At 39.5% G+C, this 27,982-nt stretch overlaps 1 protein-coding gene across 14 annotated transcripts in view; it reads right to left on the bottom strand.

Annotated features, from left to right (window-relative positions):
* Window positions 1-27,982, bottom strand: part of THRB (thyroid hormone receptor beta) — a 386,038-nt gene that overhangs the window by 334,155 nt on the left and 23,901 nt on the right. The window lies entirely within an intron of this gene.

Genomic DNA, 27,982 nt, shown 5'->3' with positions numbered 1-27,982 from the left:
GGATAAAGAAGATGCCATATATATATATATATATATATATATATATATATATATATATATATACACACACACACACACACACACATATATACACTCACACTCACACACACACACACACACACACACACACACACACTGGAATATTACTCAGCCATAAAAAAGAATGAAATAATGCCACTTGCAGCAACATGGATGGCCTTACAGATTATCATACTAAGTGAAGTAAGACAGAGAAAGACAAGTATCATATGATATCACTTATATGTGGAATCTAAAAAAATGATACAAAGGAATTTAATTATAAAACAGAAATAGACTAACAAACATAGAAAACAAACTTATAGTTACCAATGGGGAAAGGGCATGGAGGGATAAATTAGGAGTTTGTGATTAACACTACTGTATATAAAATAGGTAACCAAGAAGGACCTACTGTATAGCACAGGGAACTATAGTCAATATCTTGTAATAACTTATAATGGAAAAGAATCTGAAAAAGAATATATATTTATATCTGAATCACTTTGCTGTACACCTGAAACATTGTAAATAACTATACTTCAATAAAAAGAAATCAACAGTTTTTATATAACAGTAACCACCAATTAGAAATCAATAGATAAAATCCCAAATATAATTAAATAAAAAGTATATAATACCTAGGAATAACCTTAAAATTATGCAGAACTTGTGTGAAGAAACAATTTTTCTGTCACATCAAATAAGACTTGAAAAAACAGGTGGATTATGAAATGATTAAAAATTGTAAAGATGCAAATTCTTCCAAAATAATTCATAGTTTGTACATAATTCCATGCAGATATATCAGAATTTTTTATTTGAAAATTAATTCCAACATTCACCTTGAAGAACACTCAGATGATAGTTACTAAGGAACATTTAAAATATGGAATAGTGAAGGGCTTATGGCTTACCATATCAAAAATAGAAATGTGCTATACAAAATATAATATGGTTCTGCTACAATAACTAACAGATGGTTAAAGAAATAGAATAAAGAGCCCAGATATAAAAACATATATACTAATTTAATTAAAGATAGATTTAATCACAACTCAATAAAGAATAAAGGGATTATTCAATAAATGGTGTTGAAGTAACTATTTGAATAGTTAAAAAATTATATCTCTACCTCATAAAATATGTCAAACTGAATGACAGGTGGATTACACACTAAATTAAAAAATAAAATTATAAAATATTATGAAAAATATAGGTGGCTATTTACTGGCTATTGGCCAAACAAAGAATTTCCAAACATAGAAGTAGTGGAGTACATCAGAAAGTAATATTAGATTTGACTGTAGTAATAAACATGAAAAAATTCATATATCACACAGCACAATACTCAAAATTAAAGGGCAAACAGCAAAGTAGGAAAATAATTTTCAGAGATGTGACATACAAAGGATCTTTTTTTCCTTGTATTTTTTTTAACATCTTTATTGGAGTATAATTGCTTTACAATGGTGTGTTAGTTTCTGCTGTATAACAAAGTGAATCAGCTATACATATACATATATCCCCATATCCCCTCCCTCTGCGTCTCCCTCCCACCCTCCCTATCCCACCCCTCTAGGTGGTCACAAAGCACCGAGCTGATCTCCCTGTGCTACGTGGCTGCTTCCCACTAGCTATCTATTTTACGTTTGGTAGTGTATATATGTCCATGCCACTCTTTCACTTCGTCCCAGCTTACCCTTCCCCCTCCCTGCGTCCTCAAGTCCATTCTCTATGTCTGTGTCTTTATTCCTGTCCTGCCCCTAGGTTCTTCAGAACCTTTTTTTTTTTTGATTCCACATATATGTGTTAGCATACGGTATTTGTTTTTCTCTTTCTGACTTACTTCACTCTGTATGACAGACTCTAGGTCCATCCGCCTCACTACACATAACGCAATTTCGTTTCTTTTTATGGCTGAGTACTATTCCATTGTATATATGTGCCACATCTTCTTTATCCATTCCTCTGTCGATGGACACTTAGGTTGCTTCCATGTCCTGGCGATTGTAAATAGAGCTGCAGTGAACATTGTGGTACATGACTCAAGGGATCTTTAATAGGAAGTTCTAAGGAAAATATTAACATCTCGATGGATAAATGGGCAAAGAACATGGATCAAAAGGTCACAAAAGAATTGCTATAAATGTCCAAGAAACATTCAAAAAATTTAAAATGATTAATACTTATTGCTGCTGAATGTGAAGAGCTGAAAACACTCTCATACAGTGCCAGAGTGTAAATGAATACCTTTGACCATGTCTAAGAAGAAGTATAAAAATGTTCATGTCCTTTGACTTCATCTACTCTCACGTAGAAGCAACTAAGAAGATGGCAAAAGATGAAAGCAAAGCATGAATGTTCAACTACAGTTATACACCCCAAAGTGCAATATATACAGTCATTAATTAATCATGTTTTGAAGACGATTTAATGCCACGAGGAGATGCTCCCAGTCAAGTGAACATAAGTAAGACACAAAACTATATCTAGACCATGGTCCTGATTCTAAAATGTAACAATATATACGGAAAAAAAATTGAAAGAAAATATACCAAAATGTTACAGTGGTTATCTCTGAGCATTAGACTAGGCAATATTTATTTTCTACAATAAACATCAGAATAAAATTTATTTCTGAAAGAATAAAAATAAAAACAATGATTGACAAGAAAAACAAGAAGCCAGACACATTGGACATAGCCTTCTACGGAAATGAAGAAGACTGCCTTTTCTGTCCCTCTAATGTTACTGTACTATCTTAGGGACATCGTGGAGTGTCTCATAAGACACCTCCTCTTCTCAAAGGCATCTCAGAAACCATCTCTCCATCAGACCTGGCTAATTCCTTCTCTGCTCCTTCCACTCTGGCCTTCTCCCACTCGACTCTGCCAACCTCCTTCTTCCTCCCACTCAAAGTCTGGCCACAGCAAAACAATCCCAACACAGGAAGCAGGTCTGGAGGGAGGTCAGCATGCTGAGCGATTATTGAGGGAATGATGTGTGTTTCTGCAGCAATGCATTCTGCCTCTGTGAAATCATCATTTCATAACACTAACCACACTGGGAAGACTTTTCTCAAAAAAACCTACACTCTTAAAAATTCTTGCAAAACCCACTTGCCATGATGACGCCAGAAGTCCATGCCTCCTTTACCAGCATAATTCAGGAAGCTTTCCTAAAATCATTCAATTCAGTCTCTTAACAGTATTCACCAAATGTGTACTGGGTACCACCTAGTGTTCTGGGAAATAGAATGTGGGTATAGGAGGTTGAATAATGGTCTCCAGAGTTGTCCACATCCTAATCCTGGAACATGTGAAAATGTTACATTACATGGCAAAGGGATTTTACAGATATGATTAAGGTAAGGATCTTGAGATGGAGAGGTCCAATACAATCACCGGGGTCCCTATAAGGGAAAGAGGCAGGAGAATCAAGAGAAGGAGACGTGATGAAAGATGCAGAGGTCGGGGTGATGCAGGGCCACGAGTCAAGGAATATGGACAGCCTCTAAGAGCTGGAAAAGGCAGGGGAAACAGATTCTTCCCTATATTCTCCAGAAGGAACAAAACCTGGCTGACCTATTTTGAACTTTTATTTCCAGAACTATAAGATAATAAATTTGTGTTGTTTTAAGCTACTGAATTGGTGGTAATTTGTTACAACAGAAACAGCAAATGAATACAGTGGGATTCAAGGAACTCTAGAGCCTTCCTTTATGCCGCCATACTGAACACTTACCGCCATTAAAGCAGTTCTCATTTTTGCCAGAATTTCCCAAAGCGTGTTACAGTGAATGCAAGTCCTACAAGCTATTCTACAATTCTAAAGAGTTCTCTAGTTAGACAAATATCCTGTATCACCCTTTTGGAAATTCACAGTGTACTTTGGTATCTTAAAGACTGAGTAGTCTTTTTCACTTTGATTAATCCAGAATTTTCCAAACTTACTTGGCCATAGAAGCTTTTCAACATCTAATTACATCAACATCATTAATGGCAACAAATTGCTTTGCAACCCTGAGCCTTAGGCCATAGGGATGAATCCACTGTTTAACCTACTTCCTATAATTTAAACAAGTTTAACAAACTGGTAAACTCTATGAATCTCTACGACACTTGAAACATACTGTATTTTTAGCTATCCTCGTAGGTGGCATTTTTGTCTCACCGAACAGGAAGTTAAGTTCCCAGAGGGCAGGTGTACATCTTTACAAACCCATCTTCTGTAGCATCTTCCCTCAGAGAGCTAATATTCCAGTTGCTGGGACAGGCACACATGCATATGAAAAAAGACATTTTGAGAAGGCAAATAGAGGATTTTTGTTACCTAACTTGACGTAAGCCAGAGTATACAGCTACAGTCTCCGCCCTCACTGCCATGGCCTCTTTCTCCCCTCCATCGTTTCCCTCTCCTGCTCTTAATCAAAGTCTGAAGTCTTGATGGTGATATTTCTTTGATTTATAAATTATCGTAGTGGTACAACTGGATCTCTGGGGTCATCACTCCACCATGTAATAATATTGTTAGAGTATTAGTTACTCCCCTATTTTCCAAAAGGGAGTAAGTAATAGTTCAACATACACTACATTCTTTTCTAGTCCAGCTGCAAATGACTGATACTGTTGTTATCCTTGCAAAGTATTTTTTTGCTACTTTCCAGTCTCCTATCATTATAGGGAACACAGCTATGCAAACATTGCTTCAGTGTTTACAAGAAATCAAGTAATTTTAAAACAAAAGTATAGGAAAACATCAGCAACATGTATTTTAATGATAAAATTAGCCAGCATAGCACCCCCTTTCCAATTGATTTTCAACTCAAATCAATGGAATGCCAAAGAACTACATATTTATTTTTTAAATTCAAGTAGGAAAACAATCTGAGGCATTTAATAAATGTTATAAATTATAATACATTGCCATGAGAAAATCCATCAACTCTTTTTATGTATTACTGAATACTCTATACAATCCACCATCCTGTAACAATTAACTAGGTTTAGCCAGAAGAGCAAAGCTAACTCCTGAACTTGAAACGATTTCAACAACACAGACAGGTCTAAGTACAGCTGCAGTAAACCTAGGGAGAGAGCTTTCTCATGCCATGCCCTTCTTTGCAGTAATGGGGAAGGTTTGATGCCAGAGGGAGTAAGTTTTGTTTTATCTTGTCCTGTGAATATATTAATTCCAAGTTCAATTATCAGCTGTTATGACACAGGGGTATCTTTACTTCTTCTGATTTACTTCTACTTATCCTGTGTATAATCAGTGATGCCAGGACCCTCCTCTTAGGGTGAACCATGGCCGTCACCCCTAATGTAAGCTTAAAGTCCTAGACACCACACATCTAAGGACCAAGCCCTGGACGGGAAGGGATGGGTGGGGACTGGATAATGAATCACCAATGAAAGCCAAGAGTCTGATCACTTTTGTGCTTAGAATTTGTCAGTGGTCAGTGCTCTGCAAACAGGAGATGTGGAAAGATGGATTCATATTCAGTGGTCACCTAATGGTGTCACAGGATTTTGAGCTGTGAAGACACAAGTAGTTGCTTCTTGGTGCCCAAGAAGATTGCTACAGGTTTCAAGGAAAGAGCGTATTTGTCATCAAAATTACTTCATTCAAAGACAAATACCGTATGATATCACTTATAGGTGGAACCTAAAAAAAAGGATACAAATAAACTTATTTACAAAACAGAAACAGACTCACAGACTTAGAAAACAAACTAACGGTTACCAAAGGGGAAGGAGGGGTATAAATTAGGAGTTTTAGTAGATACACACTCCTATATATAAAATAGATAAACAAGGTCCTACTGTATAGCACAGGGAAGTATATTCAATACTCTATAATAACCTATAATGAAAAAGAATCTGAAAAAGAATGGATATATGTATACATATAGCTGAATCACGTTGCTGTACACCAGAAACTAACACAACATTGTAAATCAACTATACTTCAATTAAAAAAATTTTTTAATTAAAAAAAAACATGACAATGCAGTTGATGACCCCGCAAATACCACTTTATGATTCCCCGAGTCTTCTTCAACTGGAAGTAACTAGTATCCAGATTCTGGCATTTAAAAATTCCATACTCTAGTATTTAATTTTATATTTAAACTTTATAAAAACTGTATGTTTGCCATAACCTTCTGCAACTTACTTTCTCATTGAAATTAGTTTTCTAAAGATTCACTTATATTATATAATTCTCCATATCAACTGTACTTCAATTAAAAAAATAAATTAAAAAGAGACTACTTCATTCAGTAAGCAGTTCTTAAGTACCTCTTAGACCCCAGCCACAGAGCCACAGGGAAACTACACCTGCCTGCTGGTTGGGTGAGTTTCACTGAAGAATAGGAGTATCAGCTTGAAGCATAGAAAGCTAGTAAATCATTCAGACCACCCAAACAGAGATAGGTCAGAGGCAAGATGGATTAGTCAAGTCTCTTTCAGTGAAAAGAAACAGAACCCCAATTTTCAAACACTAATCAGAAAAGGAACTTTAATGCAAGGGTACTGAGGCATCCTCAGAGTCTGGGGAAGGGCAGAACTGCCCAGACGCCCACAGGGTCTCCATCGTTCATCTCTGCTTGTCCTTGTCTCCTTCTCTCTTTCCAGAGGCAGATATGTTCTCCATAAATATGGCCAATCACAGCATGGCTCCTACCAGCTCCAGCAAAGTTCCACCCCGTCATCCCTCATCATGCAAACAGCAGAACCTTAGTGTCCAAACACGCACATTAACTGTGCTTCTGTCACGGCGCTTTTGAGTTCAGTCAAATAAGTGTTCATACTCTTTGTAAAGGTGCCTTGATTTCTGTTGGGAAGCTTTTCTTTCTTAGAGATATAAAGGCATTTATAACATACCGTGATTAAAACCATGCAAATAAAAATATGTGCAAGCCAAAAAGACTGGAGGGAAAGACACTAAAATTCGAAATTATATTTAAGAGATGGATTTTTCTAGTGTCTTTTCTCCAAGTGTTTTGTAATACGATTATTTTAACAGTGAAAAATTTTTATTCGTATATTTAAAAATTATTTTATATTCTTGTAAATGCTTAAAATGTGTCTAATTCCAAGACATGGCTAATGTAATCTATATTTTGGTGACTAAAAATAGCAATTTTTTAAACAAAATCTTTTCTTTCTAAAAAAATGGAAAAGATGTATCTTTTCCTATGTAGAATAAAATAGAAAATCACTATTAATTGTGAATGTCTTAGGACCTTGAGAATTTAAGGAAAATCAAGTTAATACTTTCATAATCTAATTTCAGTGATCACCAACAAAGGAGTATAACCTAATAACTACAAAAAAAAAAAAAAAACAGACTTGAATACGTGAAATAATCAGCATAACCGCATACGAACACAAGTCAGGGGTTAAAACGCTGTTGCAAAATTCTTTAAGAACTGTTCATTAGTCAAATATTATTCAGCCTTAAAAAGGAAGGAAATTCTGACTTACACTACAACATGGAGGTACCTTGAGGACATTATGCTAAGTGAAATAAGTCAGTCACAAAAAGCAAATACCATATGATTCCACGTACATGAGATACTGGAGTAGTCAAATTCATAGAGACAGAAAGCAGAATGATGGTGGCCAGGGGCTGGCAGGAGGGGAAATGGGGAGTTACTGTTTAGTGGGGACAGAGTTTCAGTTTTGCAAGATGGAGAATTCTGGAGATGGATGGTGGTGACTGTTGCACCATGTAAACGTACTTAATACCCCCACTGAACTGTATACTTAAAAATGGTTAAGATAGGGGAAAAAAAGTTTCCCTTAGAAAAACTGTTATTGATTAACTCTGAGAAAGGCAATAAATACTCCCCAAAGAGATTAAAGAACGAAATGTACAATGTTAATAATATTAATGATCACCTTGGATAATCCATATAAACACTTTTCCAGAGACGACTGTTACCAATTAGGAAAGCTAAAATACACAGACAGATAAGCAGGCCTTTCCCTGGCTTGTTCCGTCAGATACAGAAGCAGCCTTAAGAGATGTATCTTTATGAAAATAGACTTGGTTACCTCCCATCTTGCAAGGGTCACCACCTGGAATTTCATTTCCTGAACTGAGACATACCCCATTAAGCACCTGCCATGAGATTACAAAACATACAAGAAACAAAAATCTTAGTCTTTGAACGTTTACGACAAATTCAGGTTGTTTGACTACACATGTATTCAGATGGTCAAAAGTTAGCAAGTCCTATAGAGAACAGACTTGTGGCTGCCAAGGGGGAGGGGGGGTGGGAGAGGGATGGATTGGGTGTTTGGGATTAGCAGAGGCCAACTAGTATATATATAGGATGGATACACAACAAGGTCCTACTGTACAGCACAGGGAACTATATTCAATCTCCTGGGATAAACCATAACGGAAAAGAATATGAAAAAGAATGTATATATGTATAGCTGAGTCACTCTGCTGTGCAGAGAAATTAACACAACATTGTAAATCACAAAATTGTAAAATACTTTAATTTTTTAAAAAGTTCTAAAAAAAAAAAAAAGAGTTAGCAAGTCCTGGGGACAGAATGTAGATTCAAATAGAGGAAGGTCCTTCCAGAGAAGACAAGACCTGGGCTGGCTCTGGAGGAGGGAGAACGCAGCCTGGCAGGAGACAAGGAAGGGCCACGTGCCACCAGTTAAAAATAAATGACAGAGGAGCCCACACAAAGGCTAGGGAGGGACGAATGTGGAGAATGGCAAACCGACCAGCCAAATTAAGGTCAAGGACAAACATAAGGCAGGAGGGAGTGAGAGCAGGAATGGCCTGAGTGTGAAGGCACAGGCCCAACTCTGAATTCGATAGAAGCCAGTGGGGGCAATGCACCTGGCTAGTTAGAGGGGAACAAAGCAGTGGTTGCAAAGCTGGTCAATGAAAAGCAAAGGTAGGTCAAGGAGAAACCAAAAGGTCTTTAGAAATGAGGGTTTCCCATTCTTGAATGCAAGCTACTTACAGACATGTTTCAGTAGAAGCATGGTGAACACCATATATACCAGTTATAAGGAATTTTCCATTCTGAAACTGCTCCCAACTATTTTCATGGGTTCACATATGCAGGACCCATTTCTGAAACCAGGGCAGGCCACTGTCACATTAAAATTCAGCATGCCGTACTACTGCCATTTACCATTCCCTGGAACAGGCGATGGCTGATGGACAGAAATGGGCTTTTCCACAGGAAATTCCCAGGACCAAGTAAACCCACACTGGAGAACACCACGGGAGAAAACATGACAGCACTATATTTTGGCTCAGCAGGGAAAGTAGCTAAATTATTCTGCCTGCTTATTAATAGATCAATGTTAGTCCAACAGCTCCAATTTGCAGTGGAATTTTTGACATTCTCTCCCGAAAACTGAATGTCAGGTTCATGGTTTTCTGCACAATACCTGTCCACAAATTCTGTGACTATTCACATTTGGTTTAGAGACGTAAGTGAAGATTTTTCAAAATAGGGTAGGCAGTTTAAAGAATATTAGCCTTACCTTTTAGCTAAATGCTACACATATGACAATGCCTAAACTCAATGGAGGCAATATACATATTGGTGAGACTTCCCTCCTAAATGCTAGTTTTAGTAACCACTGTAATTATGGGGCAAAAGAGAAGATGAAGTTAAATGAAAAGTAGGAGGTTAAAAAAAGATACTAACTTGGCTTTCAGGTTCTTAGTGGGACTCATTGCTTTGACTTAAAGCTAATAATTATAGAGGTAGAAATAAGATAATCTAAGCACTTAACTGGACATGAGAAGAATAAATGAGCAAAGAAAAGAAGGGAGGAGGAGGGAGGGAGACAGGCAGGGAGAGAAGGGGGGGGAGGGAGGGAGGGAAGGATGAAATTAGAACCCCTTGAACAAAGTATCACAACTTAATTATTTAATATTCTTACTTAGACAACTGAAAATCTTGTTTAACTCTTTAAGAAATAAAACTTCCATGGGTATACTGTGCAACCGTAGCTCAGGGACCATGCAATATTTACTCCTAGTCTGAAAAGTCTTTGTATTAATTCTTGATTAATAAAGACATAATACTCAAAAAAACAGAGGGGCAGGTAACTGGATAGTGAGAGAGCTACACAGGTGCCTCACTGACAAATTGGCAACCCTCACAAAAGTTTAACAGTCCCAACATTTATTCTGCTTTTGAACTTTTAGTTATAAGTTTCAAAGTCTGAAAGGTACTTTATTACCAAAAAGGGGCATTTTCTTCCCCCTTGTGCATCTGTGTACCTATTTTACAACTGTTCTGAAGCATTCTTGTACTCTTAAAAGTGGACCCCGTGATTTATCTATGAAGTTTTTCAGTCTCAATCCATGGCAACCCTTGCACTTATTTTTCCTAAAGACTCAAAGATGCGTTTCTGAGTTATGTAATAATGAACTTCATCCTTTTGTACAAATTAAACCAGGAGTCATAAAGCAGTAGGTAAATGAAAAACTGAGTTAAGAAAACACACACACACACACACACACACACACACAAACAACTGACCAAATCTATAGCAGGCTCAGCTTTTTTTGAGCGAGAGATTAAGGTGCGCGCAGTCGACTGGTATGAAGGTCACCCAACAAAATGTTGCAATCTTAAAGTGCCATTGACATGCAGACCATGTCCAGCAGCAGCCTGGAGCAACCCATGTGACTCTTTTCCTTTGCTCATTACTATCTCACCCCCAAATCATTCATACATGTACATGACGAGGGTATGTTACAGTTGCAGTAAAATATTTTAAAAATTAGGAGAATTCTTCTCTTTACATTGAAATAAGAATCCTTCATATAACTTTTTAAAAAGTTGCCCTCCCCATCTCCAGCTTTTGTTAGAGGAAAAGTGACCTGAAAGCTCAAAATCCCACCATTGGTTTCTGCATGATAGATATGGGCTTTGACAAATCCGTCTTTTCATGACTCATTACCTGCCTGCTGACAGTATTGAAATCACCAAATTGTTTCAGTTGGAAGTTTTCTGATTTTCACAGGAAAGAACTGAAAGCCACAAGCCACCAATGCCCGTGTACCTTGAGCTTTCTAAGTCAATGTCGGAAGGAAGTGTTCGTCACAGGGCACCTCCATTCATCTCCCACCTGCTGCTGACCTGCAGTTTCCCTGTTGGCGGAGACAGCTCCTTGCAAAGCAAATAGCTCCCCTCTCTGCATGGAAAGGCTCATCTGCTCAGTCCATATTGCAAGCACGAAACTCCCTGAGAGCCATTTAGGGAGTGAATCAGACTCTGCCGATAAGCACAGAGCTGACCTTTAAACCCCAGGCTCTAATAGAGCATGAGCATATTTCAGTCCGTGTTTGCTCAACAGTTCCAGGGTCACTAGGGTCTGCGTTGACCGAGGTGGGGCGAACCCAGGAGCCTGGATCCGGCTCCCACATTGCACCTGATAGAACCCGATAGAACGGGGTAGGGGGCTGGGCTAGTGGAAGGCCCACACCCCAGTATCACGGCTTGAACACTCTCTAGCATCTAGGGATATCATGGGAGTACACAAGTCTGCTGACTGGCTCTTAGCTACCAACGTTGGAAGAAACGAGAAACAGCTTTTTCTTCTTTGCTTTCACCTTGTCATAGTGCCATACTGAGTGCTGGAGCTTGAAGCAAGAGGAGAAACTGGGAATACTTCCCCTGGCTTTATTAAAAATAGATTTTATTCATCATGGACTTTTGGCATGTGTTTTGATTTTACAAAATATTGCATTAAAATAATATTTATCTTACTTACTTCGTTTTTTGGTGCCCAAAGCAAATGCCTCACTTATCTCACCCTATTCCTGGCGCTGCTCTGTCACCTCACTGCTCCCACCTTCCATCTTAACCTGAAAATGGAAGCAGATCCAGGCAGGGTGGTTGCGATGCTCGCAGTTGAGATAAGAAAGGAAGAAGAGCCCAAAGCATCTCCCATGTGCCAGGTACTATGCTAGGTATCTTAGGTCCATTCTTTTGGTCCTTACCTACGAGGAAGGCATACTAATCTCCAGCTGAGGAAGCGGAGGCTTCGAGAAACATTCTTCCCACTTTCCTCCATCTCAGGAACTGGCCTTGCAAGCTATCTGGCACTCAAGACAGAAACCTGGGAGTTGTCCATAATCCCCCCTCTCCATCCCATTGAATCCATCACCAATACTTGTAACTGTTCATCTACATAGTAAGTGGGGGATCAAAAGATGGTCTGTTTGATGACAATTTCCACACTCTTTTTGCTGTATCTGCCCCCTCTCCAAGGAAAGTCAGGATCACTGCGTTGTTTTAATAGCCAAGTCCTGCACTGGCCAGTCGAGGAAGAGGTTAAGTTATTTCCAAGTGCTGACTGTTTTACAAATTTACTCAGTACAAGTGAGTGTGATCTTGAATGTAAACTCTATCTCTGGCCCACGACATTGCTCTGAGCACCAGATTCCAGCTGCCTGGTGTCCCCACTTGTACATCTCATGCACATCTCAAACGAACACGTCCAAAACAAGATTCTTGATCTTCCTTCTCCTCAAACCCTGCTTCTCTCCGGTTTCCTCCACCTCAGGACCTGACACCATCCACCACTGGGTGCTCAGGCCAGAAACCTGGCAGTTGTCTTTGACACCTCTCCCCACTTCCCCATCTAAACCATGGCCAACACCTGTCCATTTAAACAGGAAAAAAATACCAACAACAACACTGACTAAAGCATTCACTACCTGCCAGGTACTCTTATGATGCGTAGAGAACATTATTAACTCACTCAATTTTCATAACAACTCTATGAAATGATTCTGTGACAGAGAAGCTACTTAGAGGGGGAATCAGTATTCTAACCTAGTTCGTCTTGCTTTAGAACACACACTCTTAACCATGATGCCCTGTCTACAAAATAATCCCAAATCCATTCACCTTCTCGGTTTTCCATTGCCCCATCTTAGTCCAAGCCACCGTCACTACTCATTCAGGCAACTGCAAAAGCCTCCTAAATGGTCACCTTGATTCTACTTCTGCTTCATTTCTACACATCAAATCTTCATGAAGCAGCCAATATGGTCTTTTTAAAGTTTATGTCAGATCATGTCATTTCCTATGCCAAAGCCCTTAGAACCTTTCCACTACTTACTGAATGAAATTCAAACTCCTCAATGTGGGCTACAACCCCCTATGTGGACAGGCTCTTCCTAGATTTTGTCACTTCCTATCTTTCTATCCCACTAGCCTCCTTGCACTCCCTTGGACCTAGCACATTCTTTCCTGCAATGCTTTCTTCCTCCCCTGGCTGGTCTATCTGATCCTCTGTATGTCCCAGGCTACTTTCCTGACCACAACAAGAGATCACTTCATATCCATTAAAATAGTAATAATCCAGAAAAAAAGAGGAAAATATTCATTGTTGGAGAGGATGTAGAGAAACTGGAATACTTATCCACTGCTGAGGGGAATGTAAAATAGTGTAGTATGTTAAAAAACAGTCTGGCAGTTCCTCAAAATGTTAAATATGAAGTTACCATACGACAAAGCAATTTTACTCCTAGGTATATATGTAAGATAAATGAAAACATATGTCCACACAAAAACTTGCACACAAATATTCACAGCAGCACTATGAATCATAGCCAAAGCTGGAGCAACCCAAACATTCATCAACTGATGAATGGAAAATAAAGTGTGGTATACCCATGTAATGGAATATTATTCAGCAGTAAAAAGAAATGAAGTACTGACACATGCTACAACATGAATAAACCTTGAAAATGTTAAGTGACAAAAAGCCAGCCACAAAAGACCACACGTTGTATGATTCCATAGATATGAAATGCCCACAATAGGCAAATTCATAGAGACTGAAAGAAGATCCGTGGTTGCCTAAGGCTGGGGAGAGAATGAGGCACCAGTGGTAATCAGTACCAGGTTTCTTTTGGAGGTGATACGAATGATCTAAAATTAGATGGTGATGGTTACATAACTCTATGAAGAATTTCAGTTCACTTGAAATGAGTGAATTGCATTGGTATGTGAATTATATCTCAATATAGCTGTTATAAAACGGATGGAATACAGTTTTTACAACACTTTAAAACTGGACCTATGCTTGGCATTTACAAGGGTGGGTGTGGCTTAACTAAAGAGTATCTATAAATTACTTTCAAGCACGGTAATGAATTTTAGATGAAACTTCCCCATATAGAATTCATGGTCTCCCTCGCTTCTCATAACTCCTAGTCTCGTATCTTTGTCCTTGTTGAGAGACAGACTTGAAATCACAGGGCCAGGTTTCTAGAATGCTAAAGTGGGACAAGAGGAAGAGATGATGACTTTAGAGGAAGGAAGCTAAGATCCAGAGAGAGTAAATACCTTTTCCAAGATCATAAAGATAAGGAGGAGGAGAATCAGAGCTTTCCAGACCAAAGCTGTATTTTTATTTTTCAGCAGCACCATACAGAATGGAGAGTCGTGAGCGGCATTTTCCAAAGTGGCCCCAGCCCAAAGGTTTACACAACCGAGTCTCCTGCATGGAAAGGAAATTCCATTCAAAGTATGAGAAGGGCAAGGGTGAGACAGTGAGAAGGACACAGTGCTCTTGGCCTCTTGAGTTCATCCCTTCAATACGCATTGACTGAGTGCTTGGCCATGCACCGTGGCACTAAAGACGTACATTTGTTTTGAAGACAGCAGAAACTAAGAAGCTTAGATTTGGGTCTCCAACATCAAGAGTTAGGCCTTGGGCTTCCCTGGCGGCGCAGTGGTTGAGAATCTGCCTGCTAATGCAGGGGACACGGGTTCGAGCCCTGGTCTGGGAGGATCCCACATGCCGCGGAGCAACTAGGCCCATGCACCACAACTACTGAGCCTGCGCTCTAGAGCCCGCAAGCCACAAGTACTGAACCCGCATGCCACAACTACTGAGGCTGCGCGTCTGGAGCCTGTGCTCCGCAACAAGAGAGGCCGCGATAGTGAGAGGCCCGCACACCGCGATGAAGAGTGGCCCCCGCTTGCCACAACTAGAGAAAGCCCTCGCACAGAAACGAAGACCCAACACAGCCATAAATAAATAAATAAATAAATAAATAAATAAATAAATAAAAAGGTTCCCCAACACCAACTCCAATTAACCGAAATGTCACAGACATTTACTCATCATTCCTGGGGTTTAAAAAAAAATGTTAGGCCTTCATCGACATTGGGCTCCTGGGCTGGTCACCTCCATTACTCAGGTCCCAAGTAGAGATGGAGGCAAATGGGGTGTTCAGCCTGACTTTGAACCCTCTCTTCAACCTACTCAGCGAAACCCTTCTGTTCCCATGTTCTCTTCTTCCTCACACCCTTGCTTTTGAGCCACCGAGAGATCTCACCCAGCTGGGGGCTTCCGTGACACCACGTGCTCTTCTGCACGTGAGGAACGTGAACTCAGAAATGATTTGGTTTCTCAGTGTTGTTGAGAGTTGATGACGCAGCGTAACTTCAGTTAAATCATTACTCATGATTCAATTTAAACACTGGTATGAACACAATACTTCAAAAAAATAATCAGACCAGTCAGTCCGTTTAGATAAGAATTTTGACCCCAAAAGTTAATTTTTTACTTCTATATTCCTCTGCTACCTACCCCTTGCAATTTTCCTCTATTTCAGAGAGTCTGAACTGCCTAAGAGAAGTCTGGCTCCCTTCCAAGGGTATATTTTATTAACAGGCCATGAAGAGAACTGTATTCTGAGAGTCAATGAAATACAGGATTGATTTTTACTCTTCCATTTTGTCTGGCTGATGGGGAGAAATGGCCGTGCTAGGCCTGGGCTGGTTTAAGTGGGCTGGAGAACTCGGGGATACTGTTTTGACATCACTATTACCGCTCCACTCTCTGAAATATATTTTTAAAGCATTTTATCAGCAGCTTCACTGAATTTCTCTGCAAACTATTATCTTCTCACATAAGTCAGTAAGAAAGAAAGCACGCGGTCCTTTTAGACTCTCAGAGCAAGTCATTTAAAAATAAGTTGAAAGAATTTTTGAAGCTTATAGGAATATGTTCATTCCATCTGTTTTGGTTGTCACTGGATAGAAACCGTCTTCAAAGCAAACCAGGTTCCTCTCCACTTTGTGGGACTATGAAACAGAGTTCTGTACATGATAGTGATACATGTGTTCAACTGTGTTCCTCTCATTCGGTAACCAGTTTGTATACTATCCAGGTTTATTTCATAAGTCTCTTTCAGAGTTTTTATCCATTTGGCCACTAGGCAGAGAGTAAAGGGGCGAAGGTGGTGAATTGTGAATCCATCTAACTTCTGATTTGTTTGTCATTCTAGAAGTAGTTTTGGGGAAAAGAGGATGAAATTAATACAAATTGTGGAGTTTGGTTTTTTGGTGTTACAAATTGGTAAATCTCTCCTAATTGTGGGATTAGTTAGGCTTTATTGGACTACACACTGTTTGGATGAAAGTGAGGGAGGGAGAGAAGGAAGTCTGGGGGGAAAGGAGCTTTCTGGTCTCACACTCCTCTAAGCCAGTGGGTTGGGTTTCCCGGTGAGGACACTGCCTTTAGAGAAAAGTTGGGTCCATTCGGGAGCTACACGAACTCTTCAGAGTCATAATGGTGGCAACTCTTCAGTCATCGCTTCACTGTTTTACAGCAGAGCTTGGCAGACGTTAATGAATCCCTGGGGCATCTCGTTGAATGCAGATTCTGGTCCAGAAGGTCTAGGTTGGGGGCCTCAGATGCTGCATTTCTAACAAGCTCCCAGGGCTGACTGCAGGGCTGGACCAGGGCCCACATCTGAAGAGTGAGGTGCTAAAGAAATGGAGTAAGATATAAGAAAAGAAAACACTTTGAGGCTAAATGACAGTAGTCATTCTGGGCTGATGATACCTGCGAGACAATTTATTTCGGGGTCAATTTTTTGTTCCTAAAAGAGGAAGCAGCTGTGCCTGGCTGATTGCTTTGGAACTCTGGTCAGCTGGCTTCACAGGCTCCAGACCCTGCAAGTTTGACAGAAGACTGAAGTTATGGTCTGTAGTGTACATTTAATTGTCTTTGGGCATTAAAAAAAGGAACTTCCTTCTCCCCAACTGCAATCTCATTGCCTCTCGGTGAGTTAAACATTTTCAACCCTTTCAGGCCCCTCAGTAGGGTACTAGTTCATGCATCGGCAGCTAATAACGTAGCTCTTACTTTAAATTTCCTCCGTCAAACCTATTATAAATGGTAAAATCGACTGAGTCAAGAGTCCCCTCCTTCCCTCACAGTGCAGTAAATCTCGTTATCGGTAGCCTGAAAGAATGAATGAACACCCAACTGATGACTGAGGAGTGATTTAAGCCCTGGGAGAATCAGACTCACAGTGTTCAAAAACAAAGACCCAACTCCAAACCCACAGTAACATCACAAGAAAGATGTTGTTTAGGTAGAGCCTCAGATGCCCAGGCAACATGGCCTTTAATCCTCAAATATGTTACATATTATACATATTCTAAAGAGAAAAGAATTCCTGTACCTAGTTTTTATATAAGTACTTATCATGTAAATATTAATTGAGAATGCATTTATTTGTATTCTTGGAGGCTCAATACCACATTTTATTTTCCAAATACACTTCAGTCAATAGAGCAGAAGAATTAAATTTCAGCCATTCAATTCTAAGAGATCATTTCAAACCACACACATCAGAGTGCCTGCCTAACACCTTACCCTCTGTCCCCACGACTTTGCTCCCACTTCCCCTAAATTTAAAGAGATTTCATTTAGCACGTCTTCTTAGTGACATTTTAGAATGTATTACATGGTGCATTCTGTCACTTGCACAGCAAAACAAAAAAGTCAAAACGACAGGCTTATCCACCTGTGATTTACCTACCTAAAATTAAGCTGAAGTTACTATTTCTTTTCTTGTTTTCTATCACACTAAGAAAATGAATCCACTGGTTTAAATTCTAAAGCTAACATCGTTAGGAGCATCAGAGAGTTCAGAGATGATCAGAAAAACTGCACTGAAAAACAATCTACTCTCAATTATATGCATTAATGATGGGAGTAGTGACACAAAAAATGTTTAAACCACTGTGTTGGTTTTATAACGTTCAGGATTTTTTGGGGGGGGGCACTAGATTCCTTTTTATCTTCCTAACATGTTGTACAGACTAATATTTAAATAATTTGCCTTTGTTCCTTTAACCTACGCTAATTGAATGAGCAGGGCAAACATGAAGGTTTTACTTCATATTTCACTAAATAATTGTTGGATATCTTCAGAGTTAATTATCTGGCTGTGAAATAATATCTCAGGAACTATGCTGTAGTAATGATTCAGTGTCATTACTAAAATGTTTAGGGGTCTCATCTTGAACTGGCTGGTTCCAGAAAAAATAAGCAACAGGTACAGCATGTAACAAGTGCTTCCTGCCATCTTTGTTCCCATTTACATAGTCAGTCTCAGCAAAAATGCCATGATTTTAGTTGATAAGCACTCCAGGTATTCCTCTTACAGGGTTATTTGTATTTTAGCAAAAGATTCCAGAAGATTGAAAAATTGTAATGACTCAAAGGATACCACTCAAATGTGGGAGTCTTCAAGCTAGAAACTATATCTCTTGAAATTTGACTTTTAATTTTGCATATTTTTTCAAATAGACCATTTTCCAGGCAATAGTACAGATTCTCAAATGGTTCTACAGTTCCCCAAAGGTTAAGAACCACTGCTAACAAAGGCATTTAAATCATCAAGAAAAAACAATAATTCCTCTGAATTGCCTTGGAGAGAGGTTGACCCCAATCTTGGATTTTGGAGTGAGGCAGGCCTGGGTTCAAGTCTGCTTTCCACCATTCATTCACTGTGCCACCTCAGGCAAGTTACTTAACCTCTCTGAGCTACAGCTCCTTTCTCTATAAAGTGGGGATAAAACAAGTGCCTACCTCATTGGGCCTTGTGAAGACTGAGTGTAATGTTTGTAAAGAGCTCGGCACATAGCTACCACACTGTGTACTCTCAAGAAGTAGGAGCTGTTCCTATGATTACTATTACTATTGTTTGTTTTATTAGCTTTAAAAAATACACTGTGAAGACAGAGGCTTTATCTACCAAGTAATAAGGCATATTATCCTAATCCTTCTTGCAGTTGGCTAATAAAACAGACATGTGGCTAATTAACAATGATGAAGTCATCTTAGACCAAGTCAGAGCTGAATAGATTTGTTCTCTAAAGTGATCTGATTTTATTTACTTTAACTAAAGGATATCTAATGTAGTGACATGAAATAACTTTGGGTTTTAATGATTCACCAGCCTTCCAGGAATTTCCTAAATTATAGAACGACTATGATTTCCATGCTCATGCGTTTCCAGACAGCATGCAAAATAAGCAAAGATTTGTATTCAGCTGTGTTCAAGACAAACTCTTCGTGTTGAAGAACTGGTACCTTCTCAAATGGCCATGAATGGGACTTAGATGTTATGGTACCTCTATAGCACAGATTGCCATGCAACTATTAAAAATAATTTTAAGGAATAATGTTCAATGACATGGAATAAATTCATCATATATTAAGCCAAAAAAAAAAAAAAAGTGCACAAAATCATGGGAAGCCTGATCCCATTTTTGTACAAAGACGGCACAGAAAAATGCCTGGAAGAAAATACACCAGCATTTCAATGGTGTGTCGCGAGAGGACAGGTGAGCTTCTACAAAGAGCATTTATTACTTTTGTGATCAGATAATAAAAGATACTAAAAATGAAAGGTTACACATTAAAAACTTGTCAGCAGTGTGATACCCCAGAAAGGGTCCTAGATGCCAAGTACTTGGGTTCAAAGGCCAAGACACAGGCATATTAAAATGATAACTGGGGCTCCCCTGGTGGCACAGTGGTTAAGAATCCGCCTGCCAATGCAGGGGACACGGGTTCGAGCCCTGGTCCGGGAAGATCCCACATGCCGCGGAGCAACTAAGCCCGGGCGCCACAACTACTGAGCCTGTGCTCTAGAGCCTGCGAGCCACAACTACTGAACCTACCTGCCTAGAGCCTGTGCTCCACAACAAGAGAAGCCACCGCAGTGAGAAGCCTGCGCACCGCAACGAAGAGTAGCCCCCCTCTCGCCGCAACTAGAGAAAGCCCGCGCACAGCCACGAAGACCCAACGCAGCCAAAAATAAAAATAAATAAAATAAATAAATTTATAAATAAATAAAAATAAAATGATAACCTCAGACAAATTACCTCCCCATTTGGGGGCCAAATATTGCTCCTTGAAATTGAGAAGGTTTGAATAAATAATCTCTCTGTCTCTTTCCAGTCTAACATTCTAGCATTCTGGATACGTGGCCATGTGTTGCAGAAAAACTTTTTTGTTTCTCAGGCTAGCCCACAAATGCTAAGTGGTGTCACACAGTGACACTGGGATGGAGTCCTCTTATTTTTAACATTTCCTGTATTATTGATTTTTTAAATAAAAAGCATGTTATTCCTTTGATAATTAAAAAAGATTAAAGGAAAAAAATTATTTGAAATGCGTCAGGGGCTCAGCATAAATATAGACTCACAAACCCGCTGAACAATTTGGTACATATTGTACCTTTAAAATGGGTTAACATTTTATTTGACCTAAACAAGTCAATCCAAAAAAAAAAAAAAATCACACAATTGAGAGCCATAGTCCCGGAATAAATGACTCAAGTCAAATAGAATAGACTCTTGTTATGAGAAGTAGATGGTTTTCTTGAGAAAGTTCTCAGATGTGAAGTCCTTTGAAATAAATAGAACTATCCCCTGCAGCATTTTGAGAGCAAGGTATCGGTAAGATCACACCCTGATCCAAACTATTAAATGTCAGGAAAATACCTATGTGATTAAAATTGTTTTACAGTAATAAGTAGCAAGGAAATCAGATTACTTGAAGCCTCAAAACCCAAACAGAACAAAGCACGTTTTAAACTGCTACTTTTGGCCCCGTGTCTAAAACAAATGCACTAAAGCCCACTTTCCAGGAGCCCTGCAAAATAGAGAGGGGAGAACATTCTTCTTTCCTCCTGCTCAGATTCTTCCCCTGGAGCTAGTGGGCTCCTCGGCTGCCAATGAGAAGTTTCCTCGAGGTGCTTTTTAAAGGGCATTGAAAGGCAGCGGCGGTGACCCAGAAGCCTGGGAAAAACACCCAGTTTCTCAGGCTACCAGCCCCACCCCCTTCTGGGCAAGGCACCCAGCTGAGTGGAGCTTGTCCCCAAAGCTGATCTGCTTCTGTGCATGAGCAAGAACCATTTTCCACCCACGCCGTGTAACCCCGCTCCTGTCCCGGCGGTAGGGTTACACAACCTGACTTCTCTCCTGGACAGAGGGGGAGACTCTTCCACAGGATCCACTGGGGCTCAGCTCTTGACAAAGAGATTGCTTTGGCCTGATTTGTAAGAACGTGGGCTGTTTTCTGTAGCAAGGGCTGGTGAGAGGGGAGGAAGAAGTATCTGAAACCTTAACAGAATGTTAAACGGATTAAGATTTCTGCATAACTTTGTTAGTAGAAAAAGTGTTTGAAGGAGGTGGGAAAGGGCTCCCTTCACACCATCTCATTTTAAAATTTGATAATAATCTTTACAGACCTGCTGATACTCTCTTTTAAAAGACACAGGTAACTATGTTACTGCTACATGAAGTGAGTTTAAAAATAAAATATGCTACACACTACTATATATAAAATAGGTAACCAACAGGGACCTACTGTACAGCACAGGGAACTCTGATCAATGCTCTGTAATGGCCTACATGGGAAAAGAATCTCAAAAAGAGTAGACAGATGTAAATGTATAACTGAGTCACTTTGCTGTACACCTGAAACTCACACAACATTGTAAATCAACTATACTCCAATAAAAGTTATTTTAAAAAATAAAAATAAAATATGCTGCTTGGATAATTTTCAGTGTGATTAGAAGTAGCTTCAAAAATATACTTGATTTGGGCCTAGAGTCTCATTGTAGACAAACTACTTCCCAAGAATTAGACAGACAGACTCGGAAGCTGGCACTCAGCAAGCATTGCCAACAATTTGCCAAGTACTGATGAACACCCATGGATGCAGAACTACTCAGGTAGGTTACATTCGTAGGTCACAATGCCACCACATTAGGACACTGATAAAGTAATCTGTGAAATAGTATCTTTTATGGAAGAGTTGTTGACACTTTAAAAATGTCTAAGAACACCCTTAAGATATGGTTGCATAAACTTGGTAAACATGGTGCCTTTGACACAAAGATAAATCCAGGTCATCAAATTTTGGCCAAATATATCCAGAGAACAACATAGTTCGAAAAGAAACATGCACCCATATGTTCACAGGAGCACTATTCACAATAGCCAGGGCATGGAAACCCCTAAATGTCTATCCACAGAGGAATGGATAAAGAAGATGTGGTACATATATACAATGGAATATTACACAGCCATAAAAAAGAATGAAATAATGCCATCTGCAGCAACATGGATGGACCTAGAGATTATCATACTAAGTGAAGTAAGTCAGACGGAGAAAGACAAACATCATATAATATCACTTATATGCGGAATCTAAAAAAAATGATACAAATGCAGCAAAGGAAAACATAAACAAGACGAAAAGACAACCCTCAGAATGGGAGAAAATATTTGCAAATGAAGCAACTGACAAAGGATTAATCTCCAAAATTTACAAGCAGCTCAGGCAGCTCAATATCAAAAAAACAAAGAACCCAATCCAAAAATGGGCAGAAGACCTAAATAGACATTTCTCCAAAGAAGACATACAGACTGCCAACAAACACATGAAAGGATGCTCATCACCACTAATCATTAGAGAAATGCAAATCAAAACTACAATGAGGTATCACCTCACACTGGTCAGAATGGCCATCATCAAAAAATCTACAAACAATAAATGCTGCAGAGGGTGTGGAGAAAAGGGAACCCTCTTGCACTGTTGGTGGGAATGTAAATTGGTACAGCCACTATGGAGAACAGTAAGGAGGTTCCTTAAAAAACTAAAAATAGAACTACCATATGACCCGGCAATCCCACTACTGGGCATATACCCTGAGAAAACCATAATTCAAAAAGAGTCATGTACCACAATGCTCATTGCAGCTCTATTTACAATAGCCAGGACATGGAAGCAACCTAAGTGTCCATCAACAGATGAATGGATAAAGAAGATGTGGCACATATATACAATGGAATATTACTCAGCCATAAAAAGAAACGAAACTGAGTTATTTGTAGTGAGGTGGGTGGACCTAGAGTCTGTCATACAGAGTGAAGTAAGTCAGAAAGAGAAAAACAAATACCGTATGCTAACACATATATATGGAATCTTAAAAAAAAAAAAAAGGTTCTGAGAAACCTAGGGGCAGAACAGGAATAAAGATGAAGACATAGAGAATGGACTTGAGGACATGGGGAGGGGGAAGGGTAAGCTGGGACGAAGTGAGAGAGTAGCATGGACATATATACACTACCAAATGTGAAACAGATAGCTAGTGGGAAGCAGCCGCATAGCGCAGGGAGATCAGCTCGGTGCTTTGTGACCACCTAGAGGGGTGAGATAGGGAGGGTGGGAGGGAGACGCAAGAGGGAGGGGATATGGGGATATATGTATACATATAGCTGATTAACTTTGTTATACAGCAGCAACTAACACACCACTGTAAAGCAATTATACTCCAATAAAGATGTTAAAAATAAATGATACAAACGAACTTATTCACAAAACAGAAACAGACTCACAGACTTAGAGAATGAATTTATGGTTACCAGTGGAGAGGGTAGGGGGAAGAGGTAGATTAGGAGTTTGGGATTCACATGTACACACTCTTATATTTAAAATAAAATGCCTTTCCATGAAAAAAAAAATAGAACAATTGGCAGAGATGGAAAAAATTAAAAAATTAAAAATAAAAATAAATAAATTTTGGCAGAAATGATCAATGGTGATGACATACTCTTTTATTAAGTCTCACCTTAATATTTTAATTTACTTACTATAATATTGTTACTTTAACTTTAATTCACATGTACCTGATATATCTATTTCCATCTCATTACACTCAAATTTTTTGAGCCACTGTGCTTCAGGTAGTATGTCTGTAAACAGTGTATAGTTGGAGCTCATATTTTTATGCAATCTTTCAATCTTTTTCTTCAAACTGGAGAGTTTAGTTCATTTACCTTTACTGTGGTTAAATATATATTTGGACCTATTTCAATTGTTTTATTTTTTGTTGTTGTTTTCTGTTGGCCATACTTCTTCCTTGGTACTTTTTTTCCTTCTCTCCTGCTATCTATTGAATTGATTGAATTTTCTTTATTCCCCTCCACTGGTTTGGATGTTATTCTACTCTACAGAGGTCATCCCCAAATTTGTATACCAACCAAAATCTAAAGAGAATCATTATCTCTATCTTTCTCTAAAGTCATACAAGGACTGTGGAAGATATTATTTCCACTTCCTCTTCACCCATGCCATTATGGTGCAATAGCTAAGTTCTATATTATTTTTTACAGACACTCATCAGAAATTGTTACTATTACTGTTGTTGCTGTTGTTTTAACAACAGTGCTTATTTAGATTTCCCATTATGTTTACCAGTTTCTTTGCTCACTGTTTTTCCTTGCAACCTACACTTTTTTCTTGGTTCAATTCTCTTCCGGTTCAAGTATATCTTTTAGTAGTTCTTTCTGCAAGGTTAATTAGCCCAGTCTTGTTTATCTGTTGTATCTTGTTTATCTTCTTAATTTACCCTCAGTTTTGAGTTCTCCCTTGGCAAGTACAGAATTTGGGGTTGAGGATTTTGCTCAGCATTTTGAAAATCACATTTTGCTGGTACACAGCATCTACTATTGCTGAGAGGAGGTTAGCTGTCTGTGAGACAGTGGTTATGTTGCAAGTAATGCTATCCCCACCCCCTTAACATTTGATTGGCTGCATTCTCATCAGGGTGAGTCTTAGTGTGCATCTGTCTTTAGTTACCCTGTCCAGGACTTAAAAGAGTTTTCCTTTAGTCTGAACTGCCATCTCCTGTATGCTGGGCGACTTCATCACTGCTATCTTCAAGCTCAGTCATTTTTTTCTTCATCTCTGTTTAGTTCATTCTTACACCAGACATTAAAAAAAGTTTTTTGTTTTTGTTTTTCTCAGATTTATACTTGCACATAGTTTTAAGTATCAAATAGTTTTTTTTAAATAAATTTATTTATTTATTTTCATTTTTTAAATTTTTTGCTGCATTGGGTCTTTGTTGCTGCACATGGGCTTTCTCTAGTTGTGGTGAGCAGGGGCTACTCTTCGTTGCAGTGCACAGGCTTCTCATTGTGGTGGCTTCTCTTGTTGCGGAGAATGGGCTCTAGGCACGTGGGCTCAGTAGTTGTGGCACACGGGCTCAGAAGTTGTGGCTCACGGGCTTAGTTGCTCCATGGCATGTGGGATCTTCCTGGACCAGGGCTTGAACCCATGTCCCCTGCACTGACAGGCAGATTCCTAACCACGGCACCACCAGGGAAGTCCCTATCAAATAGTTTCATAAGATTTGTTATGCAAAACTTCCTTCCGAACTCCTCCTCCCATTTCCTCCTCCCTAGAGATAACCACTCTAAGCTCTTTCATTTATTTAAGGAAAAGAAGGCTTTACCTCCACGTTCACAATAACATGACTGTATCACATGACATTTCAGTTCCAGGCAGTACCTATTTATTCCCCATGAGGGAGGATGAGAGTCAGCTCATCTGTCTCTGTGCCCTTGTGCATCCTTCTGAATAGTTTGTTAGTGGGTTCCTTCTGTTCATTTTTCCTGTTTTCTCTTCCCGATATTTCTCTTGTTAAGATGTTGGACTGACTAAACTGATCCTTTATTTATCTTGTTTCTTCTTCTTCTTCTATTTACCATCACCACCTTTTTCTTCTCCTTTCCAGGAGATTTTCTCAACTTTACCTTTTACTTTGAAGACTGATATGATTGGACATAATTCAGGGTACCCTTGATTCAATATCTTAAGTCCTTCTTCTTGGGCTGCTCAGATTTCCCAGAAAAATGCTTTTTTTCAAACTACTGCCTGCAGCGTGAAGGCCTGGCTGCTAGGATTCTGGAAACCCAGTGAGGTAGGAGGTCTGGGAGTCATGTGTCCAGTGTGCATACATTTATCTAATTCACACACACACACACACACACACACACAACACACACACACACACCCAAGACTTTGGCAGTCTGACTACTACTAATTCTTCAAAACAGATCCAGCAGCACCTCCTCTGGGAAATTCTCCATGATCTCCCCAGTAGACACTCAGACTGAGCTAGCTCCCGGAACCCAGACTTTCCCTCTATCTTTGCAGGTATCCCCCTGCCTCTGTAATTGCCTAATTAGACATCTGTCCTCCTCCAGAACCAGCTCTATCCATTTACTTGGCACAGTTACTAGCATGTAATAAACTCGAGAGACTCATGAGTTATTAATTAATTCCAGAGTCAGCCCAGTTAAGGGAGCTGCTCATACATGCAGGAGCCAGATGGGAGCTGGGAAAGCACTTCAAGTACGCTCCACTGTCACAGGTCTTTGGCATCAACATTAGTCCTACCCTTAGCTGTGCGACTCCCCAACAAAATAGGGCATCCCAGATAAGCTTTTCCCCTTGGCTGTCTGGTATTCCTTATCATATTTGTACATGTATATCAAGGAAAGCATTCAACCTACTTCTTAGGAGTATAATGAAATATCTCTGAAAATAATCCCTATTGCTTTAAAATATGAAGGTTTCAGATACACGCAAAAATCAAACTATATTGTTACTAAGGAAAACTGAGGTATAAGGAAACCAGGCAAGAAATAGCTGCTGGATATAAGAGTACATGTTGTTGGCTTATTTAGAAGTGTTGAAGAGCAACAAGCTATGAGCAGGTGTCTGTGGTAACAAGTTATGAGCAGGTGTCACAGATAACCGCCTTATCTGTGACAGGCAGAATCTTTGAGAATCTGCGTAAATCTTCCAGTGAGCAAAGGGGAAATAACCAAACCATCTGACGAAGACTGACACTTCAAATGAATGAAGTCAATGTTTTACACAGTTGTAGAATTTTAAAGTCACAATATCAGTTAGTCCAGTCGCCTCGTCAAGGTGTGGTTTCTATCTGTGACTGTCCTTACGGAGGGCCATTTGGGTTCAGAGAAATCCCCCAAAGCTGATGCCCTGGCACCGTTCCTGGACCCCGTAACTGACAGGTAGGTTTCAGTACTTCTCAGTCACACTGTGACCCACCCTAACTTTATCCACTGTGCCTACCTTTGAGTATCACAGAAGTCTACACAACAGACACAAGCTAGATGCTCTACAAATACTTTTTTGACTCTTCAGAACAACCCTATGAGAAAAGGATGGTGTCTATTTCAAAGATGGAGGAACTGAGTCACGAGAAGTTGCGGGTATCACTAAGGACTCACAGCCATTAAGCACAGAGGAGACAATAGTGGAGAGGCAGTGTCATGTGCTATTTATGAACTTGGACGCCACGTGACTCTGCATCTAAATCCCAGTTCTACCACTCCTTAGCTATGTGACCTTAGGAAAGTTGCTCAACCTCTCTGAACCCACTTCATAAGGTGTTTTGTTATGAGGATTAAACGAGCTAATATGCGTAAAGCATTGGGAACAGTGCCCGGTACTTGGCACCATAGACGCGTCTGTTAAATATGTAAAAGGATGGCAGAATTATGAATCAAATCCAGGTTTATCTGGTTCCAATGTATACACTCTTAACCAAGACTCTTCAGCATGTTAACCTCTCAAGTGTTGGAAGGCAGCTACTACATCCCTGAAGTTTTTCTCTTCTCCATATGCTCTTCTTTCCTCAATGGCCCTTAATATTACCTGGTTGCCAGAATTCTTTCCATCCTTCTGGCTTTTGACCTAGCTGAAAGAGTCGGACCCAAAACTGCTTCCATACTTCA

This window comes from Balaenoptera acutorostrata, chromosome 4 (assembly GCF_949987535.1).
Source record: "Balaenoptera acutorostrata chromosome 4, mBalAcu1.1, whole genome shotgun sequence".
In the NCBI taxonomy this organism is placed as follows: Eukaryota; Metazoa; Chordata; class Mammalia; order Artiodactyla; family Balaenopteridae; genus Balaenoptera; species Balaenoptera acutorostrata.
This window is presented reverse-complemented; position numbering and strand designations above follow the sequence as displayed.